The sequence below is a fragment of the Chlorocebus sabaeus genome, chromosome 7 (genome assembly GCF_047675955.1).
Source record: "Chlorocebus sabaeus isolate Y175 chromosome 7, mChlSab1.0.hap1, whole genome shotgun sequence".
Taxonomy (NCBI): domain Eukaryota; kingdom Metazoa; phylum Chordata; class Mammalia; order Primates; family Cercopithecidae; genus Chlorocebus; species Chlorocebus sabaeus.
Window position 1 is genome coordinate 102,298,944 of NC_132910.1, and position 22,026 is coordinate 102,320,969.

General features: G+C 40.0%; 1 protein-coding gene and 1 pseudogene across 2 annotated transcripts in view; both read left to right on the forward strand.

Annotated features, from left to right (window-relative positions):
- Nucleotides 1-22,026, forward strand: part of FHIP1A (FHF complex subunit HOOK interacting protein 1A) — a 264,702-nt gene that overhangs the window by 124,811 nt on the left and 117,865 nt on the right. The window lies entirely within an intron of this gene.
- On the forward strand, nucleotides 20,036-21,156 carry LOC103236385 (small ribosomal subunit protein mS22 pseudogene; annotated as a pseudogene).

A 22,026-nucleotide genomic window follows, 5' to 3' on the forward strand; every position in this document is an offset into this window, starting at 1 on the left:
CACAGTGAGTGCCATCCTTATGTCCTAAAGCTGGGTAAGGATTCTAACTCCTGAATCAGATCAAAGAGGAACCTGGTGTGGGAGGGGGGTGTGCTTTCTGGGATGGCGGTGGAGTCAGGGAGAGGACAGACATTTCCTGAGGAATAGGAGAACACAGATAATAGGAGAACAGATAATAGGAGAAGACATTCCGAGACTGTGAAGAAAAAGAGGTTTAATTGGACTTAGAGTTCCACATGGCTGGGGAGGCCTCAGAATCGTGGCGGGAGGCGAAAGGGAATTCTTACATGGCAACAGCAAGAGAAAATGAAGAAGCAAAAGCGGAAACCCCTGATAAACCCACCAGATATTGTGAGACTTATTCACTGTCACGAGAATATCATGGGAAAGCCTGGCCCCCATGATTCATTTACCTCCCCCAGGTCCCTCCCACAACACGTGGGAATTCTGGGAGATACAATTCAAGTTGAAGTTTGGGGGCACAGCCAAACCATATCAACCTTGTTGGTGTTTTTGCAGGTGAGTGCAACACTTGACTGTCAGATAATAATTGTAGCCCTTTAGGAGTGGAGAGAGATCTGTACTAGCTACCCACTCTAGGGCTGGAGCATGTATATAAGGGAGTAAGTTTAAGGAGTGTTTTTGGTGGTATATAGGATTTATTTCCCCAGCCTGGTTGATGTGGCAAGACCCTGTCTTTACAAAAATTTTAAAAAATTAACTGGGCATGGTGGTGCATGCCTGTGGTCCCAGCTACTGGGGTGGTGGTGGGGGTTGGGGGGCGCCTAGGCAGGAGGATTGCTTGAGTTCAGGAGGTTGAGGCTGCAGTGAGTTATGATCATGCCACTGCACTCCAGCCTAGGAAGCAGAGCGAGGCCCTGTCTCAAAACAAACAAACAAACAAACACGATATATTTCCTTTGGCTTATTGTAACACATAATTGTGACTTCCAATTATGTAGGCATCTAGAAAAATTAGTTTTGAAAATTTGTAGAATATGCCTGTAGATCTGTTTACCAATCCATCTGTAATTATTTATTGATCATATAACATGTGACCAGGCCTAGCCAGCCCCTTCTCAGATAGAATAGTAAAATTTGGTCTAGGGTTTTTTAACTGTCATTCTGTTTGTGATTTAGGTTATTAGGGAAAGCCCACTTACCCTGAAATCAAGACAGATAGCCTCTGGGAGTTCTGAGTGAAAATTCATCTGTTTCCTCTGTCATTTTAGAGAAGGTGCTGCACTGGTACTTTCAGCAGTGGATTATGCACAATTAACGGTGATGAATATATGAACATTTTTAATTAGTCTTCAGGCCCTGTGTCTAATGCAATCAGAAACCCTGTATCAGAGTAGAGATTTGTAATCAATCATTCATCATCTTCTAAGGCAGATATAAACCCATTTACTTTTAGCCTGCAACTTAAAATATCTGCTTTAGAGAATTATTATTAACCAGGCGGATATCTGTAAACGAAGTATATTTTGAGCATGTAGACTTAAATCTCAAATTGCAGATTGCTCTGATTAAGTGTAATTGTGAGAATTAAGGTGTCTCTAGCTTTCAGTCTATCCATAGAAAACTTACCAAAAGACAAAATAATGTTAGATAAAGAGTATCAGACTGGCATTAAGGAAACCTGAATTCTAGGCCCACCTTTGCAAACTCCAGTTTTCTCATCTGTAAAATGAAAAGAGGATTGAAATAGCTGCTATTTAAGTTCTCACTATGTTATGTTAAAGGTTTGTTACTTATAATAGAAACACTAATAGTAAACAACATTTGGGAACCGTTTAATATGTCCATGGAGGCACATGGAGCTTCTGTTGTGTCACCTTTCCCCATATTGCTCCTGTGAGGTAGTTACTATAAAAAGGCCACCTCTGTCCTTAGCTTGGGAGGTCTTGTTGGGGAGGCTGATCTCTGTAAGCTAATGATTTAGAGATGTCAGATATGAATCCACAATGATTATCTAAGTAAAGATCATTGAATTAAATGTAGAGTTCTACAGAAATGATTTTCTGTTTATCTTTGCGGGTCTGTCAAAATTCTGCAATGAAAGTAAAATTGACAAATTATATTTTCAAATTTAACTGACAACCAAGTAATTATAGTGTATTTGTCTGCTGTTAAAATAATTTTTCCCCCAAAAGGGAAATTCTAGAGAATCCAAGAACAAGTTAATCCTCATTGTTGATTAGCAGCATGAGTGAGCCTGGAGAAAATGGATCACTAGTTATTGGAGTATAAAGCATACAACTTACGAGGAGCCTGTTCACATCAAAAGCCTTCAGATATTCATACTCTTTGAGCTGATGTTTCCACTTCTGGGATTCTAACTGAAGGACAAAATCATGGCTATGTTCAAATGCATAGTTAAGAGAATGTTCCTAGGCTGGACGTAGTGGCTCGCACCTGTAATTCTAGCACTTTGGGAGGCTGAGGCAGGAAGATCACTTGAGCCCAGGAGTTCAAGACCAGCCTGGGCAACGTAAGGAGACGATATCTCTACAAAAAGTAAAAAAATAGCTGGGTGTGGCGGTGCACACCTGTAGTCCCAGCTATGGGGAAGGCTCAGGTGGAGAGGATTGCTTGAGCCCCGGAAGTCAAGGCTGCAGTGACTGTGATTTCGCCACTGTACTCCAGCCTGGGCAACAGAGCAAGACCCTGTCTCAAAGAAAAAAAAGAAGTTCCTTGCACAGTGTTTATGACACTGAAAACCTAAAAGGAAACTAAATATCCAGCCATGAGCAGATTGGTTAAATAAACCTATTTAATGCCAAATATGTCATAAAATGGCACTCTCTGGGGACCAGCCTTTTTTCCTCCAATAATTAAAAAAAATCTAATTATACTTATTAATTATAGAAATTTAGAATATACAGATAAACAAAACTAAACACACACAATCCCACCTTCCAGGAGGAAACATTATTGACATTTCCAGTTATGTCCTTCTGGAATTTACACTGTATGTACATATATATGTGTATATGTATGTTCATATATATATGTGTCCATATTTATGTGTATATTTGTAGCTACACACACAGAAATATGTGTTTAATCCTTTCTCACCTTTTTACTGACTAACAGTCATTCAGACTGTACAGTTCAATGAAACATTGGGATCAGACCTTATTTGGCATTTGGTAAAGTTCCTAGTGCAAGAACAGTGCCTGGTCTGTAGAAGGAATTGAATAAGTATTTGTGGAACAACTGAATATATCTTGACCATCATTCCAGGTTCACTGTTTAATTCCAAAAGATTATTTTGATGACTAGGTAGAACTTCGTAGGGTGTATGTACCACATTTAGTTGTTTCTAGTCTTTAAGTATAAAAGCCATTACTGAAATAAATGCTTTTGTCCCTTAATTTTCAACATATTATAATTTATTCATAACAATTAATACCCTAAAAATGGAATTGTTGGATAAAAGGTTATGTGAGTTTCTCACTTTTGGTAGCATTGCGAAATGCTTTTTGGAAAGAGTGGGCCATTGTATATTCCCAGTGAAAGAATGCACTGTCTGAGTTCACACTTAAGAACGTGAATTTTTTTCCCCCAATAAAAATTTTTATTGAAATAATTGTAGATTCACGTGCTGTTGTAATAATTATACAGAGAGATCCTTCCTACACTTTGCCCAGTTTCCCCCAATGGTAACATTTTACAAAACTATAGTATAGTATCATAACCAGGCTATTGACATTGATACAGTTCACACATCTTCCTTAGTTTTACTTGTACTCTTTGTGTGTGCCCGCATTACATTCTATAAAGTTTGCCATCTGTGTAGGTTTGTGTATCTACCACCAAAGTCAACATACTGAATAGTTCCAGCACCATGTGGATTCCTTCTGTTGCCCTCTTACAATCACACCACTTCCCTCCTGCCCTCACTCCCCCCATCTTCCCATACATCATCCCTAGCAACCACAAATCTATCCTCCATTTCTAAAATTTTATCGTTAAAAAATGTTATATAGGTGGAATCATACAGCATGAAACTATTTGAGATTGGCTTTTTTCACTTAGCATAATTTCCTGGAGAGTCATTCAAGCTGTTGTTGGTATCAATAGTTCATTACTTTTTATTGCTGAGTGATATTTCATGGTATGGATGTACCACAGTTTGTTTAACCAGTTACCTATTAAAGGACATCTGAGCTGATTCTGGTTTTTGGCTCTTAGAAATAAAACTACTATGAACATTTGTGTATGGGTTTTTGTGTTAACGTAAGTTTTCATTTCTCTGGGGTTAATGCCCAGCAGGTCAGTTGCTGGGTTGAACAGTAGTTACATGTTTGCTTTTTTATTTTTTTGTTGTTTTTTGACAGTGTCTTACTGTGTTGCCCAGGCTGGAGTACAGTGGCATGAACACGGCTCACTGCAGCTTTGACTTCCCAGTCTGAAGTGATCCTCCCACTTCAGTCTCCTGAATAGCTAGGACTACAGGTGGTCACCACTATACCCAGCTAATTATTTTTATTTTTATTTTTTTGGTAGAGACAGAGTTTCACCATTTTGCCCAGGCTGGCCTTGAACTCCTGCGTTTATGTGATCTTCCCTCCTCAGCCTCCCAAAGTGCTGGGATCACAGGTGTGAGCCATTGTCCCCGGCCCATGTTTGGTTAAGAAACTGCCAGATGTTTTCCAGAGTGACTATACCATTTTATATTCTTACCAGCAAGTGATCTAGTATCTCTGCATCTTTTCTGATGTTTACTATTTTCACTATTTTTAATTTAAGTCATTCTGATAGATATGCAGTAATATATCTTTGTGGTTTTAATTTGCATTTCCCTAATAGCTAGTAATGTTGAACATTTTTCATGTACTTATTTGCCTTCTGTATTTCCTCAGAATAATGTCTGTTCATGTCTTTTGCCCCTTTTCTAATTTTTTACTGTTGAGTTTTGAGAGTTTAATATTTTAGACACTAGTCCTTTTTCAAGTATATGGTTTGCAGATATTTTCTGCCAGTCTGTAGTTTACCTTTTCATCTTCACGTGGGCTTTCATAGAGCAAAAGTTTTAAATTTTGATGATTTTCATCAATTTTTCCTTTTACGGATTGTGCTTTTGGTGTCAAGTCTAAGAACTCTTTTCCTAGCTGGTATGAACGTTTGACTCATCCCTTAGAGACCCTCTAACATTGGTCATAATTTTGCAGCTTGAGGTAACTGTGTTAGGAATTGGGTTGGAATATCCTTTGCTTTGTTAACAACTAGACTATTGTTTTTTCCTTTCTCATATCTTTAGTTGGAGAATGGCATAGCTCTCTTTTCTTTCAGGCTGTCAGAGCTTTTCTGAAATGTTGCAATCCTGCTTCAGAATGGGGGCATCTGAGTCTTGGCATTCATCCCGGTCAGAGCCTCTTTTGCCAATTCTTCCACAATTTCTGTAATTGTAACATGTAAAAGAACTCTTCATCCTGACCAGGAAGGATGGTGGTGAATGTGACAGTGGGGATTCATGGGTGAAGGATAAATGGCTTTGACTGAGTCAGAAGCAGCAAACTTTGAGGGGTTTGTATTTCATGTTGAGCACATTCCCTTTGACCGTAGTAGTAGTGGAGTATAAGGAGATGGTTGAGGGTGAACTCTTTGAACTGATGGCCTGGTTTTTCATCCTGGCCCTTCCCCTTGCTAGTTGTATAAGCACAGGCATGTTTCTTAATCTCTTCTTTCATCAGCTTCTTCAGTTGTAAAATGAAGATAATAATAATAGTAGGTATCTCATAGCATTGTTCCAGGATTAAGTTGTTACATGTAAAGGGCTTGGTATAGGGCCTTGGTAACTGCTCATAGCTGTTAACATTTTTATTTCACCTCTTGCATTTGTCCTGTCACCTGAAGTGCTTTATAAAATGCAGATTCCTGGATTTCCATTCCCAGACCTTCCGAATCAGAATCTGAAGGGATAGGGCCCTAGGAATTGCATTTCAGAAAGATTCCCACATGGTTCTTAGGAATGCTAAAGTTTTTGAATAGTTACCTTGAGCCATTACTGTTTCTCCATGGTAAGTGAGCTCTCTAGTCTTTCTTTAGAGATGTGGTTGGGTACTTCTACCAAAGCGCATACCTCCTCTCTAAGAACACTTCTGGTGTTGCCGGAAGCTAACCAAACTTTCTATGCAGAGTCAAGTTATGGTGGAACTGTGTATCTGGCTGACTCAGTGGCATGCACACTGGGATCAGGCGGATGTGAGACCATAGAATATGACGGGTTCTATGACGAACTAGAGCATGAATGTTGTATTCAAAGGTCTCCAAATGAAATAAAACATAAACCGGTGGGCTGGATTCAGTATTCTGGCTGCCAATTTGTAATGGTTTTACATAGGTATGGAGCAGTGTCTTTAGGTGAGGTTGGAAGGGAGAATATAAATTTGCAAATCTCTTTGTCAATTTTCTTGTAAGTGCGCTGCTCAAGGCCAATATTTTTTCTACCAGCCTTTCTATTAGGGATTATTGTCCAGTGTAAATATTGCAAATTAAACTCTGGGGATAACCTTAGGCTATATAGATAGCAGTATATGCTTCCTTTTTCAAAAACAATGGCTCTGTAGCACTTCTCCCACAAAGGATATGGCAGAAAGCCACAGATATTCCCTCTCTGAGAGACTTAACCGATACTTTCTTTAAGCAAGAATAACCTTGATTAAAGTTACTGTTTTAAATTAGAGGCTAGCTTTTGAGAATACAACTGACTTCTTTTTATAGTACGGTAGATGTGGCTGGGTGCAGTGGCTCACGCCTGTAATCCCAGCACTTTGGGAGGCCAAGGTGGGTGGATTATCTGAGGTCAGGAGTTCAAGACTGGCCTGGCCAACATGGTGAAAATAAAAAATTAGCCGAGCATGATGGTGGGTGCCTGTAATCCCAGCTACTAGGAAGGCTGGGGTGGGAGAAAAGGTTGAACCTGGGAGGTGGAGGCTGCGGTGAGCTGAGATCGCACCATTGCACTCCAGCCTGGGCAACAGAGGGAGACTCTGTCTCAAAAAAAAAAAAAAAAAAAAAATACTCTGGACGTTCTCTTAACCAATCTATGTAGTTCCCCGGTTTACCAGTGCTTTCCATTCTCTCTGGAAAGTATATTGACTAATGCCTACTCCCTGCTGAGTGCCCTTTCTGGTAGGCTATTTCTGGTATGTGCTCAAGGTTCCAAACTTTTCCTCCCAGTGTTGAGTTGTGTGCATTTTTATGGTAATTATATAGTTTCATTAAATAACATGTATACTGATGAAATATGTGTGTGAAAAGGAAATTGTTTATTTTGATGAAGTTGAATTCTTTGGAAAGACTAAAGGCAAATTGCCATAAGATATTGGTGTCAAATTGGATGTGGAAGAGAGAACTCTAAATGGTTGGGAAAGATGTTTAAAATATGGAAAGATTCTACGCTGAATTGATTCATACTGACGTTTTTCTCAACTTCAAGTAACCTAAATGGGAAATTAGGTTTATGTAAGAAAGACAACTTTGAACTTCAATCAGTAGACCTGTACTTAAAGAAATAGCCTTGGCCTATGTGAAAATATTGGCAAATAAATTTGCTTTTTTAAGTTTCATGATTAAATATTTAAAGTAGGAACATATGTGTCATTTTAAAAACCTCATTATGTACCTTAAATGGTATTTTCTCTTAAGCTACAAGCCATCATCCCAATTGCAATAGGATTTCTGTAGTTCCATCCCACAGAGCTGTATTGCTAATAAAATAGAGTAGCCGACCAAGACTAGCCTGCAGCCAACTTAGGAAGAGGATCTCTTGTTAGAGAAAACAGTGCTTCCAAAAGCAGAGTATCCAGAAATACCTTAAAATTTTTTTTTAAGTTTGATCCTTTCATTTTATACCTTAGTTCTACCTAGTTTTAGCTTTTCAAATACTTAAATATAAGTAAGTATACATTTCATAGAACGGTAAAATCGACATTTTATCTTCCTGTGAAAAATTTCTCATTAAATGGTGCTTATTCAATATAAAGTGATTCGTTTTTAGGCCCAAAGGTGTTCAGAATACTCTACAGCAGTAAAATGGGGTGTAATAAACTATCCTGACTTCAGACATGTCAGACATGAACGGATAGTTTTTTTATATAAGATCCTAGTGGTAAAAATAAGTTTAGAAAATAAAAAATATTAACAGTCAGCTTATATGGCCAAATCTTTGTTCTGCTCCCGTTGTGTTTTCTGGGTGTGTTTTGCTCTCCTGAGTCGGGCAGGCTGCTTTGCTGCTTAGGTTATTCCCAGACTTCTCAGGGCTCCAGGAGCATGAACGTCTATGGCTTCCTGGCCCAATGTTCCCCCCAGGCAGTGATGTTGAAGGTAGAACAGACAAGACAATTTGGATAAACAACTACATAAAAATTTTCCTTATCTTGACTTTGGCTCCAGTCCATGAGTGAGACACAATAGAATAATATTCTTGTGCTTTTTAAGTATGTACGTACCCACTAAAGCTAACCAGTGAGTCATCAGCAGACTACTTGATGAAGCTAGTGTTGTTACTTTTCTCTAGGGTGTTCATCTCTTCCCACTGAGGATTTTTTTAAGAGATACTACACTGGTTTTTAGACCCTCTCTCGCATTAGTAACAAAAAGACTAGTTAGAGATCATTATTTGTTACCTGTGATGGTAAGTACCCAGGAATATTTGTTGAATGAATGAGTTGGTTTGCCAATCTCAACAGACTTGTATTTGCTAATAACCCTGAGTGAAGAGGGACATTATCAGTTAGGTTAATAAAGCATTAAGTTGAGAGTGGGAATGTTAATGCAGGCATAACATAGTAAAATTGCCTGGCCTAAGCTGGTAATTGGAGTTTAGCCACTGCATATACATTTTTACAGTCCTTTATGTTTCTTTCTCTTTTCCATCAAAAGAGCTCATTCTTTTGAGACTCATGTCTGTGTCATCACCATCCAATAATGTTCATTAAGCTCCTGCATGCTGAGTACCGCTGGGTTTCATCCCTTTTAATGAGTGTGAATGTTTAGGTTGAAGGGTAGGCTTTTATGCAATACTGCTTTGTCCTGGAAGGAGTAATCTGTGAGTACACATGATTTTGGCACACTGTTTTCCTCAGTTCAGTGAGCTAATTAGATCAATCACATATTTTTGTTGGCAAGCTCTGGCTGCCTCTTTAAAACAAGGGGTAAATCAGCTTGCCTTTTTGCTGCGAGATGTTATCAGACCTGGGCTCTGTTGGTAGTAGCCATCAGTGGGTTCTTTTATCTTGATTTTGTAAAAAGTTGCTCCTTTTCACAATAGATGTTTATGCTCCATGATTCCTTGCTAATTACTTTTGTCACTTACTAGAGTACACCTTTTCAGTCACCAAGCATTGCTTATACAGAGTACAATTGAGACAGCCAAGTGAAAAGGTATCCTCGGAGAATCTCTGACTGGCATGTGCACTGGGAGGATGGGGTGGAGCCTTGGGAAGTTCACACCATTTGCAGTGGGGAGGGGGGAGCCTGGCCTCTCCTTTCCTGTGAAAAAGAACCTCTCTCACTTTGTTGAGAGGTTTTCTTTTTTGCCCAATAAATTCTGTTCCCCTTCACCCTTCAAAGTATATGTGTGGCTAACTTTTCCTGGTTGTGTGACAAGAACCCAATTTTTTCTACAACACAGTGTTGTGTGTGTGGTGCTTTGTTTTGTGCCGCTCTTGGTTAGGTTTTTAAACAGTGCTTTAAAAATAAGTAATTGCACAAAACAACATTTAAGGAAATCAAAATACAAGGAAACATGTTTTTGTCCAGTCCTTGGTGAGATGTGACTTGTCCCCTCCACATCCCTCCTCTTTTTTTATTCCCAGTTTTAAGTATTTGTAAGCTCTCTTAATTTTCCCTTCAAAGTAGTTTTGATTTGTCCAACTCTTTGCTATCACCTGGCTTAGTCCCTCATCACCGTACTACCTGCTTTGCCTGCAGTATTTTCTCTCTCTCTCAACGGCCTCTTTTGCCTCATGCCAACTTATCCCATGTTTATCTGCCAGACTCATTTCCTTACATCCCTCTTTTGTTCTATAGTGACTTTGTTCAGAATTCTTTATGAGCTCCCATTTGCCTCATGAACTAGGCCCTGACTCCCTTGCCTGGCTGTCATTACTCGGTTCCATGCACTCTGTCAGTGGCAGTTCCTGCTCCTCAAAAGGCAGTTGTCTGCCCAGGGGCAGTATTGTTTTCCGTTCCCTACAGCATGGCACCATGGTTAAGAGCATGGGCACTGGAGCAGATTTGCTTGCCATCAAATGCTGGTTCAGCCACTTACCTTAGGAAACCAACCTCTCTGTGCCTTAGATTTCTCATCTATAAATTGGGCATAATGCTAGTCCATCCTTCATATACTTCTGAGGTGTGAGTTGTGTAATGTATCTGACACATAGTAAGAATTTAGCAAAAGGGTGAACTACTATTGTTATTATGTTGCCTAAAATGCCCTTCTAATAATTATGCTAGCACTTATGTATTGCTACTATGTAGCAATAGGCACTGTCCTGAAACTCTTTCCTATATGAATTTGTTTAGCTCTTACAATAACTCCATGAGGAAAGAACTGGTACCCCAATTTTTTTTTTTTTTTTTTTGAGATGGAGTCTCGCTGTGTCACCCAGGCTGGAGTGCAGTGGCCGGATCTCTGCTGACTGCAAGCTCCGCCTCCTGGGTTTACACCATTCTCCTGCCTTAGCCTCCTGAGTAGCTGGGACTACAGGTGCCCACCACCTCGCCCGGCTAGTTTTTTGTATTTTTTAGTAGAGACGGGGTTTCACCACGTTAGCCAGGATGGTCTCAATCTCCTGACCTTGTGATCCACCCATCTCAGCCTCCCAAAGTGCTGGGATTACACGCTTGAGCCACCGCACCCGGCCAAGTTACCCCAATTTGTAGATGAGAAAACTGAGGCACAGAGTTGGAGTGACTTGCCTAACCTCATCCAGCAGGTGTGGCAGGGCTAAGATTTGAACCTAGGAAATCCAGCTCTAGAGTCTGTGCTCTTAAGCACTGTACTATAAACCTAAATTCTCCTTGTGTGATAAACATCCTGTCAAGTGAACCCCCTCCAAAACTCTATGCTTAGCTCCCCCTCAGTCCATAGTGATGGCTCCCTGAACTCCTAATGCATTTAATAGGCATAAAAAAGCTAAAGCCTTCATTGTTTTGTATCCTGCAGTCCTGTATATATATGAAAAAATTCTTTAATTATAATTATTGCATACTATAATAGAGAATTTGGAATATGGAGACACCAAAGAACAAAATACAATACACCTGGAGATAACTACTATTCACAGATTATCTGTGTTCCTAAACTTATTTGTAAATATCATACATATATCTTTCATAATATAGGGCATTATACATATACATATTATACATAATTATTGTCATGCCATGTATATAATTTTGCATCTTGCATTTTTTGCATAATATTATAGTGTGAGCATTTGCCTGTTGTTAAATATTCTAAGTCACCATTATAATGAATACAAACAATTTAATTTGTTATTTAGTCTGTAGCGGACATATTGTTTCCTTCCAATTTTTTATAACTACAAACATTTCTACAACTAAATGGATCAAAGATTGTGGCTTCAAAAAGACTTCTGGTATGTTTGCAAAATTGCCTTTCAACAGATTGTGTCTATTTATTACTTCTTCTGTAGTGGAATACTCTAGGGTGTTTCAAGGCACCCATTGTGAAAATTTTGATGCGTCTTTACTAATGTGATAGATGATCTAGGGCAAGTGTCATGGCTCAAATTGCACTGAACCAAAGTGCTTAGGTAATAAGCACATGGTACTCCATGAGTACTCATTTAGTTAATTTTCAATAGTGATGTGGTGGGATTTGTAGAATTCTAAGATTTAGAAACTGGAGGAGATGGGACAAAATCATTTACTAAAGCTCCATATTTTGAAGATAAAGTGAGACACGGAGTAGTGAAGTAACTGTCCAAGTTTGTATAGCTGGTTGGGAGCAGAGTAAGTATTATGTTTCTAGTTTTCAAGCTCTGATTGTTTTCACTATGTCACATTGTTTTTCACTTACCTTAACCCATTCACCCCGGTCTGGCCTCACTTACAGTGAGACATAGCTGCCCAAACTTGGAGGTGCAGCTTATGACCATATATCAAAAAAATCAATGTTTTCAACACTTTGGGTCTAAGATACAGGGATTCTGATTAACCTCACCAAACAGTCCAACTTTGTAATTATTTAATTTCTCCTTTTCCTGCTTAGAGCTTCCCAGGTGCCAGTGTTTAAGATCAAATGGAGGGAATGTGAATATGGGGACCTGAAATATGGCCTGTCCCTCACAGACTGAGACCTTAGACCCTGTGATGCTGTTTAGTGCTTTGTACTTGGAAATAGGATTCTTAGGGCTTATGGGTTTAAGTGGTAGTTGCAATGTCTGGCTGTGTGGCCTTTCCCCTCTACTACCATGGTATTGAGAAAAGGAAATCAATGGAAGCTGGCTCAGCTTGACTTAATCTTGCCCCTGGAACGAGTTCTCTGAGCTGTCATCTTAATACAGCCCTGCTCTGCAGGTTCAGAGGTGTGGAAGTTGGGAGGTTGAGCCCAGGATTTTGAGACCAGCCTGGGTAACATAGGGAGACGCCGTATCTATAAAAAATACAAAATTAGCCAGGTGTGGTAGTGTGCAACTGTAAAGCTACTTGGAGAGGCTGAGGTGGGAGGACCACTTGAGCCCTGGAGGGTAAAGCTGCAGTGAGCTGTGATCGTGCCACTGCACTCCAGCATGGCCAACACAGTTGGACTCTGTCTAAAAACAAGAAGTGTGGAAATCCTCACTGCCCTCACTATTTTTGCATTTCCCCAAAGACCAGTTGGTTTCCCAGAAAGGTCTGGATAGCATGCATTAATATTTCTATGTATTGATAATGTGGAGTGAAAAGTAAAGGCAATGACTTTTTGCAGTTTAATCTTTTTTTGATATTGTGATAATTAAGCCATAGAAAGGTTAGTAGCTTTGAGGCAGAACATACAAGTTAAATTCATACCCACCCATATTGCTAATAAGATTGACTAACATTTCCAAGGCAAGATATTTCCTTATCCTTCTTAGTTTTCAGAATAACCTACCTATATCGCTCCTCCTGCCCTTAACAAAGAACAGAGGATGTAACTAGTTGATTATAAGAATTATTTTGAATTAAAATTTCCCTATTAAAAAAATTGAAAAAGAAACCTGCTTTGAAAAATGTCTCACCTTCAGGGAAAGGTGAATGCCTGAATGCTGTTGTGCTGTTTATTATGCTTTTGGATGAGAAACTTTATTCACTCAACAAATATTTCTTAAGGGCCTATGTGATGGTTAATTATAAGTGTCAACTTGACTGGATTAAGAGCTATCTAGTTAGTTAGTGAAGTGTCACTTCTGGGTATGTCTGTGCGGTGTTCCCAGAGGAGATCAGTATGTGGGTAGGTGGACAGACCAGTGGGGTAGATCCGCCCTGAGTGTGGATATGGAACATCCAATCTGCCTGGAGGCCCAGATAGACAGAAAAGGCAGAGAAAAGGTGATTTCCTTTCTCTCTCTCTCTCTCTCTGCCCCCCCCACCCCCCCCCCCTGAAGCTGAGACACTCTTCTTTTCCTGCCCTTTGGCATCAAACTCCAGGCTCTCCAGCCTTTGGACTCCAGTATTTATACCAGCAGCCCCCACTACCCCACTCTAGGTTCTCAGGCCTTTGGCCTTAGACTAAGAATTAACATTGGCTTTCCTGGTTGTGAGGCTTTCGGACTTGGACTGAGCCACACTACTGGCATCCAGTGTCTCCAGTTTGCAGATGGGTTCCTGTGGGACTTCTTGGCCTCCATAATTGCGTGAGCTAATTCCCCTAGTACGTACGCTCTTGTCTATCTGTCTGTCTGGAGAACTCTGACTGATACAGACTATTATGTGATACTCATTGTGTAAGGCATTGGGGATGTAGCAGTGAACAAAATGTAGACCTTGCTTTCACGGAGTTTGTAGTCTTGAGGAACAAAAAGACAAGTTCTTCTAGGAATTCTTCCTAGTAGTGGAGACATCTAGGCTGAGACCTGAGGAGTGAGAAATCTCAGTTACCCAGGACTGAAGAATATGCCTACCATGATTGGATCTGGAAATGGGAAAGTGGGGATTCAGTATTTGACTTGACTGTTAATGTGGATGTACACATGCAACATGTTAAAGAAGGAGAACCATGAGAATATTTAGGTTTAATAACAGAGTCTTTATCTCAAAAAATGTTTTCTGCTACTTTAGAGCCTAAATTTTGTTTCTTCAGTTGGGCTGGCCTAACAGGTAGGGGTAGATTGAAGTTCTCAAGTTCCAATCACAAAGACATTCTCTTTGGTCCCCACTTCATCAGTTCCAGCAGCACCCGCCACTCCCTGCCTTGCTACTTGTTCCTTAGTTTGAAAACTGCACGGCAGTTTTTTCTCTAGGTTGGCAGTTCTGATAGAGTGGATTACTGCTACTTGGAAACCAGGAGAGAATAGTGTGACATGCTTTTGTGCAGTGGTACCCTTGATTGGCTGTATCTTGTCCCCTGAAGAGTTGTTACAAAGGACTGTAGGCCATCAATTGTTACTGTATGTGTGAGCAGTGGCAGAAGTACCTGCAGATACAGTGCTGGTGATATGTTAGAAAGAAGGTATGTCTGAAACAGTCAAGACACACTTCTCTATTTTAGTGTGTAAATGGTTGCTGCAAGAGAAAAGCCACCCTGCAGAGAGGCCATAGGCTCACAGAAAGGTAAGGCTTAAGCTATAAGATCATCTAGTCTAATGTTCTTAGAAGTTTCTTTTTTTTTTTTAATCTTAAATCCCATAATCTCAATTATAACCTTTGTACTCCTGTTGTACTCCTCCCCAAAGAACAATAACAGCTTGAAAGGCATGTTGAAAAGTTGTAATGGGTAAGGGAAGAACTTTCTTAAACACTCTTTTCTTCCCCCCAACAAAACCTTCTGTGGAAATCCAGAATATAAATTTGATAAAACGCAGTGAATTGACACCTTAGAGAGTTTTAATATTCACTATTTTTAAAAATATGTGAAGCACCGGTCCTCTCCAAAGCTCTTGGATTCTGGTAGGCACAGATGGAAAAATAGCTCATAGTAATGGCTCACTTTTATCAGTACTTGCAGTGAGAAAGACTCAGTGCTGGGCTGGGCACAGTGGCTCATGCATGTAACCTCAGCACTTTTGGAGGCTGAGGTGGGTGGATCACCTGAGTTCAGGAGTTCGAGACCAGCCTGGCCAACATGGTGAAACCCCGTCTCTACTAAAAACATAAAAATTAGCCGGGCATGGTGGCGGGTGCTTGTAATCCCAGCTACTCAGGAGGCTTAGGCAGGAGAATCACTTGAACCTGGGAGGTAGAGGTTGCCGTGAGCCTAAATCACACTAATGCACTCCAGCCTGGGCCACAGAGTGAGACTCCTTCTCAAAAGAAAAAAAAAAAAAAAAAAGATTGTACTGAGCACTTACCCACAGTGTCACATTTAATCTCCCCTGCAGTCCCATGAGGTAGGCACCATTATCATCACCTCTATTTTACAGATGAGGCATTAAGCTTAGAGTGGTTTAATGTCCTGCTGAAGGTTACATGGCTAGTAAGTGCTAGAACTTGTGCTTGAATCTGGGACTCCATAACTAACCATTCAATGCCTTTAATTAATAATTTAGTGGACTCTTATCACTAGATGCCACAAGTTCATGCCAGCACCAGCACTGGGACCCAGGAATTCATACCCCTGGTCTAGTGTTCTTTGTGCTACACCAAAATAGATAACTGCTTTGGAAATATCAGAGTAATATTTAATAAGTGAGTTAGTTCCATGGAAACAGTTTTATCAGAGGCCTTTGAACCAGAGTGACTCCATTTTGAATAGGGGCTGGGTAAAATAAGGCTGAGACCTGCTGGGCTGCATTTCTAGTAAGTTAGGCATTCTAAGTCACAGGATAAGATAGGAGGTCAGCACAAGTTATAGGTTATAAAGACCTTGCTGATAAAACAGTTTGAGGTGAAAAAGCCAGCTAAAACTCACCAAAACCAAGATGGCAATGAAAGTGACCTCTGGTTGTCCTCACTGCTACACTCCCATCAGCACCATGACAGTTTACAAATGACATGGCAATGTCAGAAAGTTACCCTATATGGCCAGGCACAGTGGCTCATGCCTGTAATCTGAGCACTTTGGGAGGCTGAGCCAGATAGATCACCTGAGGTCTGGAGTTCGAGACCAGCCTGGCCAACATGGCACCACCCTGTCTCTACTAAAAATGCAAAAATTAGACAGGTGTGGTGCATACCCGTAATCCCAACTACTTGGTATTAGAAATGCAAAGTGCTTGTTCCCCAGTGCCATAAAGAAATAGCACTCGAACATAAATTTAATTTTCTCAGCAGGGCAACTTTTACTTTCTGCAGAAAGGGTGCCCCTCGCAGATGGAACAATGGTGAGAGCACACCTGGACAGGGGAGGGGCAGGAGTTCTTATTCCTGATGCAGGTATTCTATGCTGCCGTGTCGTTCCCCTATTGGCTAGGGTTGGACTGCACAGTCTAAACTAATTATGATTGGCTATTTTAAAGAGGGCAGGGGCATGAGCCAGAGTGGTGGGGTGAATAGTTTGGCAGGAAGGACGATTAGGAACAGGTAACTAAAGGTGACTTAGGTCAGAGCAGGTGATCGGGATGAGTTAGGACAGAGCAGGTGACCAGGGGAACAGATGTGAACTACTGATTTGGACTGGTGGGAAAGTATTTACTGAAACTAGAAGGAAGTGGGCGAGAGAACCAGGAAGCTAAACTTTAAAATGGAGAATCAAAGAATAAGAGAGCTGAACATACTGACATACTGATTCTTTGAAGAGAAACTTGGGGTTCACTATATTTAACATTGGGAGGCTGAGGCTGGAGAATTGCTTGAACTTGGGAGGTGGAGATTGCAGTGAGCCAAGATCATACCACTGTACTCCAGCCTGGGTGACAGAGCAAGACTCTGTCTCAAAAAGAAAAAAAAAAAAGTTACCCTATATGGTCTGAAAAGGGGAGGAACCCTCAGCTCTGGGAATTGCCTATGCCTTTCCCAGGAAACTCATGAATAATCCACCTTTTGTTTAATATATAATCAAAAAATAAGCATAAAAATGGTCAATCAGCCACCCTCAGGGCTGCTCTGCCTATGGAGTAGCCATTCTTTATTCCTTTACTTTCTTAATAAACTTACTTTCACTTTACTCTATGGACTCACCTTGAATTCTTGCACGAGATCCAAGAGCCCTCTTTTGGGGTCTGGATCGGGATCCCTTTCTGGTAAGTTTTCTTAAAAAAAAATGTAGTATGCGGCACATGTTCTTTTTTTAATGTAGCTTAAAAAAGACTAGCCTGTAGTCTTTGAAAGAGAGATGAGTACGTGTTAAAGTAAAGGGGAAAATCTCTCCTTCTTTCTCTTTTCTCCCTTACTCTCTACTTTTGTAATCAGAAGATTTAGACTTGAAAAATCTTTAAATAGGGTTTGTTTTTGAAAGAACAAGTGAGTGACAGGATTATTTTTCTTGTTCTCCAGGTTGTTGGTATTTATTTGTTTGCCTGTTTATATTTTTAAGTTTTTTATTTTTAATTTTTGTGGGTACATAGTAGGTGTATGCGTTTATGGGACACATGAGCTGTTTTGATACAGGCATGTAATATAAAATAATCACATAATAGATAATGGGGTATCCATCCCTCAAGCATTCATCCTTCATGTTACAAACAATCCGATTGTACTCTGATTTTAAAATGCATAATTAAGTTATCATTGACTGTAATCACCCTGCTATGCTATCGAAGAGTAGGTCTTATTTATTCTTTCTATTTTTTGTACCCATTAGCCATCCCCACCTCCCCCTGAAAACCTATGTGTGTATTTTTAAATTAGCCAAATTATCTAGTAGCCTCACATGAAGGGTAAATAGTTTTAAAATGGTAATGTAAGTACGTAGAGTAAAAGCTAGTTTTTGTGTTCATTCTTAAGATTGGTTTGGGGTCATTTAGAACTATTAAAGGTGGAATATTAGAAAATATTGATTGAACTTACTGAAATAGCTTTGGTGTGTTTTCATTAGTTTGTCTAGCAAAGTAATATTCTTTACTGGTTTTTGAAGGCTTGTACCATTTACAAGATTTCTGAATTTAAAAAACTAGTATTTTCCCTCTCTCTAAGTGTCTTTAATAACCTTAGATATGTAGTTTTTTAGTTGATGGATACTGATGGTTCTAGTTGCTTGACATCCTGGGATGCAGAGACTCTGAGGTGGAGATTTACATGCAGGAGTTTGTTAGGGTACATTCTCTGAATCAGCACCTGTGGGGGAGAGAAGCAGGACTGTGCAGAGGATGATGATGGACTGCCATCAAGTCCTTTCTAAGGCCTAGGCTGACCCTACAGGAAACTCTGAAACTGGGTTGACCCCCTCAGGATTGTCCTGAGTTGGGGTTGGGGGCAACATCCTCCTTTAGTCATGGATATGAACTGCCCTTAAGGGGGAGGGCTTAATCATGGGCAAAGCAGCCCTCTTTGGCAGAGGGAAACTTCTGGAGAGGGCTGACAGCCAACAGCACTCTTAGCAGCTGGGAGAATAAATTTTTTGGTCCTGGAGGGATTTAGGGGGACCTGAGAGCATCCATTACAGTGCTATTATTGCTTGAAATTTAGTAAAAGGGTAGGGGAAGTGGACAAAAGGTCATCAGATAATCTCTGTGTGATGAACATAGTGTTAAGGTAGATAGGTAATTGTGCAAGTATAACTAAGATTCAATGCCATCCCCATCAAGATACCAATGACTTTCTTCACAGAATAGGAAAAAACTACTTTAAAGTTCATATGGAACCAAAAAAGAGCCTGCATTGCCAAGACAATCCTAAGCAAAAAGAACAAAGCTGGAGGCATCATGGTACGTGACTTCAAACTATACTACAAGGCTACAGTAACCAAAACAGCATGGGACTGGTACCAAAACAGAGATATAGACCAATGGAACAGAACAGAGGCCTCAGAAATAACACCACACATCTACAACCATCTGATCTTTGACAAAGCTGACAAAAACAAGAAATGGGAAAGGATTCCCTATTTAATAAATGGTGCTGGGAAAACTGGCTAGCCATATGTAGAAAGCTGAAACTGGATCCCTTCGTTATGCCTTATACAAAAATTAATTCAAGATGGATTAAAGACTGAAATGTTAGACCTAAAACCATAAAAACCCTAGAAGAAAACCTAGGCAATACCAGTTAGGACATAGGCATGGGCAAGGACTTCATGGCTAAAATGCCAAAAGCAATGGCAACAAAAGCCAAAATAGACAAATGGGATCTAATTAAACTAAAGAGCTTCTGCACAGCAAAAGAAACTACCATCAGAGTGAACAGGCAACCTATAGAATGGAAGAAAAATTTTGCAATCTACTCATCTGACAAAGGGCTAATATCCAGAATCTACAAAGAACTTAAACAAATTTACAAGAAAAAATCAAAGAACCCCATCAAAAAGTGGGCAAAGGATATGAACAGATACTTTTCAAAAGAAGACATTTATGCAGCCAACAGACACATGAAAAAGTACTCATCATCACTGGTCATCAGAAATGGAAATCAAAACCACAATGAGATACCATCTCACACCAGTTAGAATGGCAATCATTAAAAAGTCAGGAAACAACAGATGCTGGAGAGGATGTGGAGTAATAGGAATGCTTTTACACCGTTGGTGGGAGTGTAAACTGGTTCAACCATTGTGAAAGACAGTGTGGCGATTCCTCAAGTATCTAGAACTAGAAATACCATTTGACCCAGCGATTCCATTACTGGCTATATACCCAAAGGATTATAAATCATGCTACTATAAAGACACATGCACCCATATGTTTATTGTGGCACTATTCGCAAGAGCAAAGACTTGGAACCAACCCAAATGTCCATCAATGATAGACTGGATTAAGAAAATGTGGCACTGATAATCATGGCGCCCCTCAGAACCACTGTGTCGCTGTGGAGCCTCCTGAGGGGTTCTGCAGGCATGGAAAGGGTCTGTTTCTGGGCTCGAATCCAGCCCTGGCATGGTGGCCTGCTCCAACCACTACCTTGCTCTTTGGAGGTGGGGCTGCCACGCTGCCGGTCAGCTCCGAGGCCGCAGAATCTGGTAGCCCAGAGACCAAGAAACCTACATTTATGGATGAAGAAGTTCAAAGCATACTCACGAAAATGACAGGCTTGAACTTGCAGAATACTTTTAAACCAGCTGTACAAGAACTGAAGCCACCAACCTATAAGCTAATAACTCAGGCACAATTGGAAGAGGCTACAAGACAGGTAGTTGAGGCAGCTAAAGTACAATTAAAAATGCCACTGGTTCTAGAAGAGCGAGTACCAATAAATGATGTGTTAGCTGAAGATACAATTTTGGAAGGAACAGAAACAACCAAATATATGTTTACTGATATATCATATAGCATACCACACCAGGAGCGTTTTATTGTCATTAGAGAACCAAGTGGCACACTACGCAAAGCGTCTTGGGAAGAACGGGACCAGATGATGCAAGTTTATTTCCCAAAAGAAGGTCGTAAAGTTTTGACACCAATAATTTTCAAGGAAGAAAATCTTAGGACTATGTATAGCCAGGACAGGCATGCTGATGTCCTCAATCTCTGCTTTGCCCAGTTTCAGCCAGATTCCACTGAGTATATCAAGGTTCATCACAAGACCTACGGAAGATATAGATAAACACGGAAAATATGACCTTTTACGTTCAACAAGATACTTTGGTGGAATGGTGTGGTATTTTGTAAATAATAAAAAGATTGATGGTTTGCTGATTGACCAGATTCAGAGAGATTTAATCGATGACGCAACCAGCTTGGTCCAGCTGTATCACATACTCCATCCAGACGGCCAGTCGGCTCGAGAGGACAAGGATCAGGCTGCTGAGGGAATAAATTTAATCAAGGTCTTTGCAAAAACAGAAGCACAGAAGGGAGCCTATGTAGAACTAACACTGCAAACTTATCAAGAAGCACTCAGTCGCCATTCTGCAGCTTCCTAAAAATATTTTAAAAATACATTTATTTTACTAAATACTGACTACATTTCTCTGTTAATATTGAGCTAAACATTAAAAAATGACCAGATTAAAAGGTATCAATTTGTAGTTCTCCCTACAAATCAAAAATTGTTACCCTATTCACTTTTCTAGGCTACAAGGATATTTGAGTGCCTGGTTATGAATTTCTTGAATCGTGTTAGATGAGTGTACAGTTAAAAAGTATGTTTTTTTGTGTGTGTGTTACCAAATAAGGTAAATGGTAATTTAGACAGACCCCAGCTTAATGAGGTCAGAGGAACAGAGGTTTCACATCCTGACTCCAGAAATGGGTAGCTGCTAGATAAAATTGGAGCAAGACCTGTGGAATGGTGCAATGAGGTCAAGAAAAAGAGTTTAGAGAATTACAGCATGGATGTTCAGCTCTAAGAAAAATGTGATTGACAGCATTTGAAAATGCAGATTTAGTTATGCAAAGAAAAGAGAGTGGGGCTGATCCCTAGGCAAGGTGTAGTTTCGGCTCAGCCTTCTAAAACTAGAAGCCTATTTTCATTGTTGAGAAAGGAAACAGAAGTATCTTCCATTAATTCAGAAGGTTTTAGGAGATACAGTCTAATAGTATGAAAAAAATCAAAGCCCATATCTGTTTTAGTTAACAAGGAAAACACAGTGATTTAAATGCTGCACATAAACTCTTCTTAAGATGATGTGGGCATTATGTTCCCAGTGGTCCACAGTATTTACATATAAAAATCTAAGAAATTTCTCATAGTCCAAAGTGCTGTGGTCAGGGTAGCAATCAATACCTATATATAATAATGATCTGTTTAGTCAGGTAAATGGAAAGCATTACAGTCAATCAAAATATCTTCATCCAGATTGATATCTGTTATGTCAATATCTTCTAATTC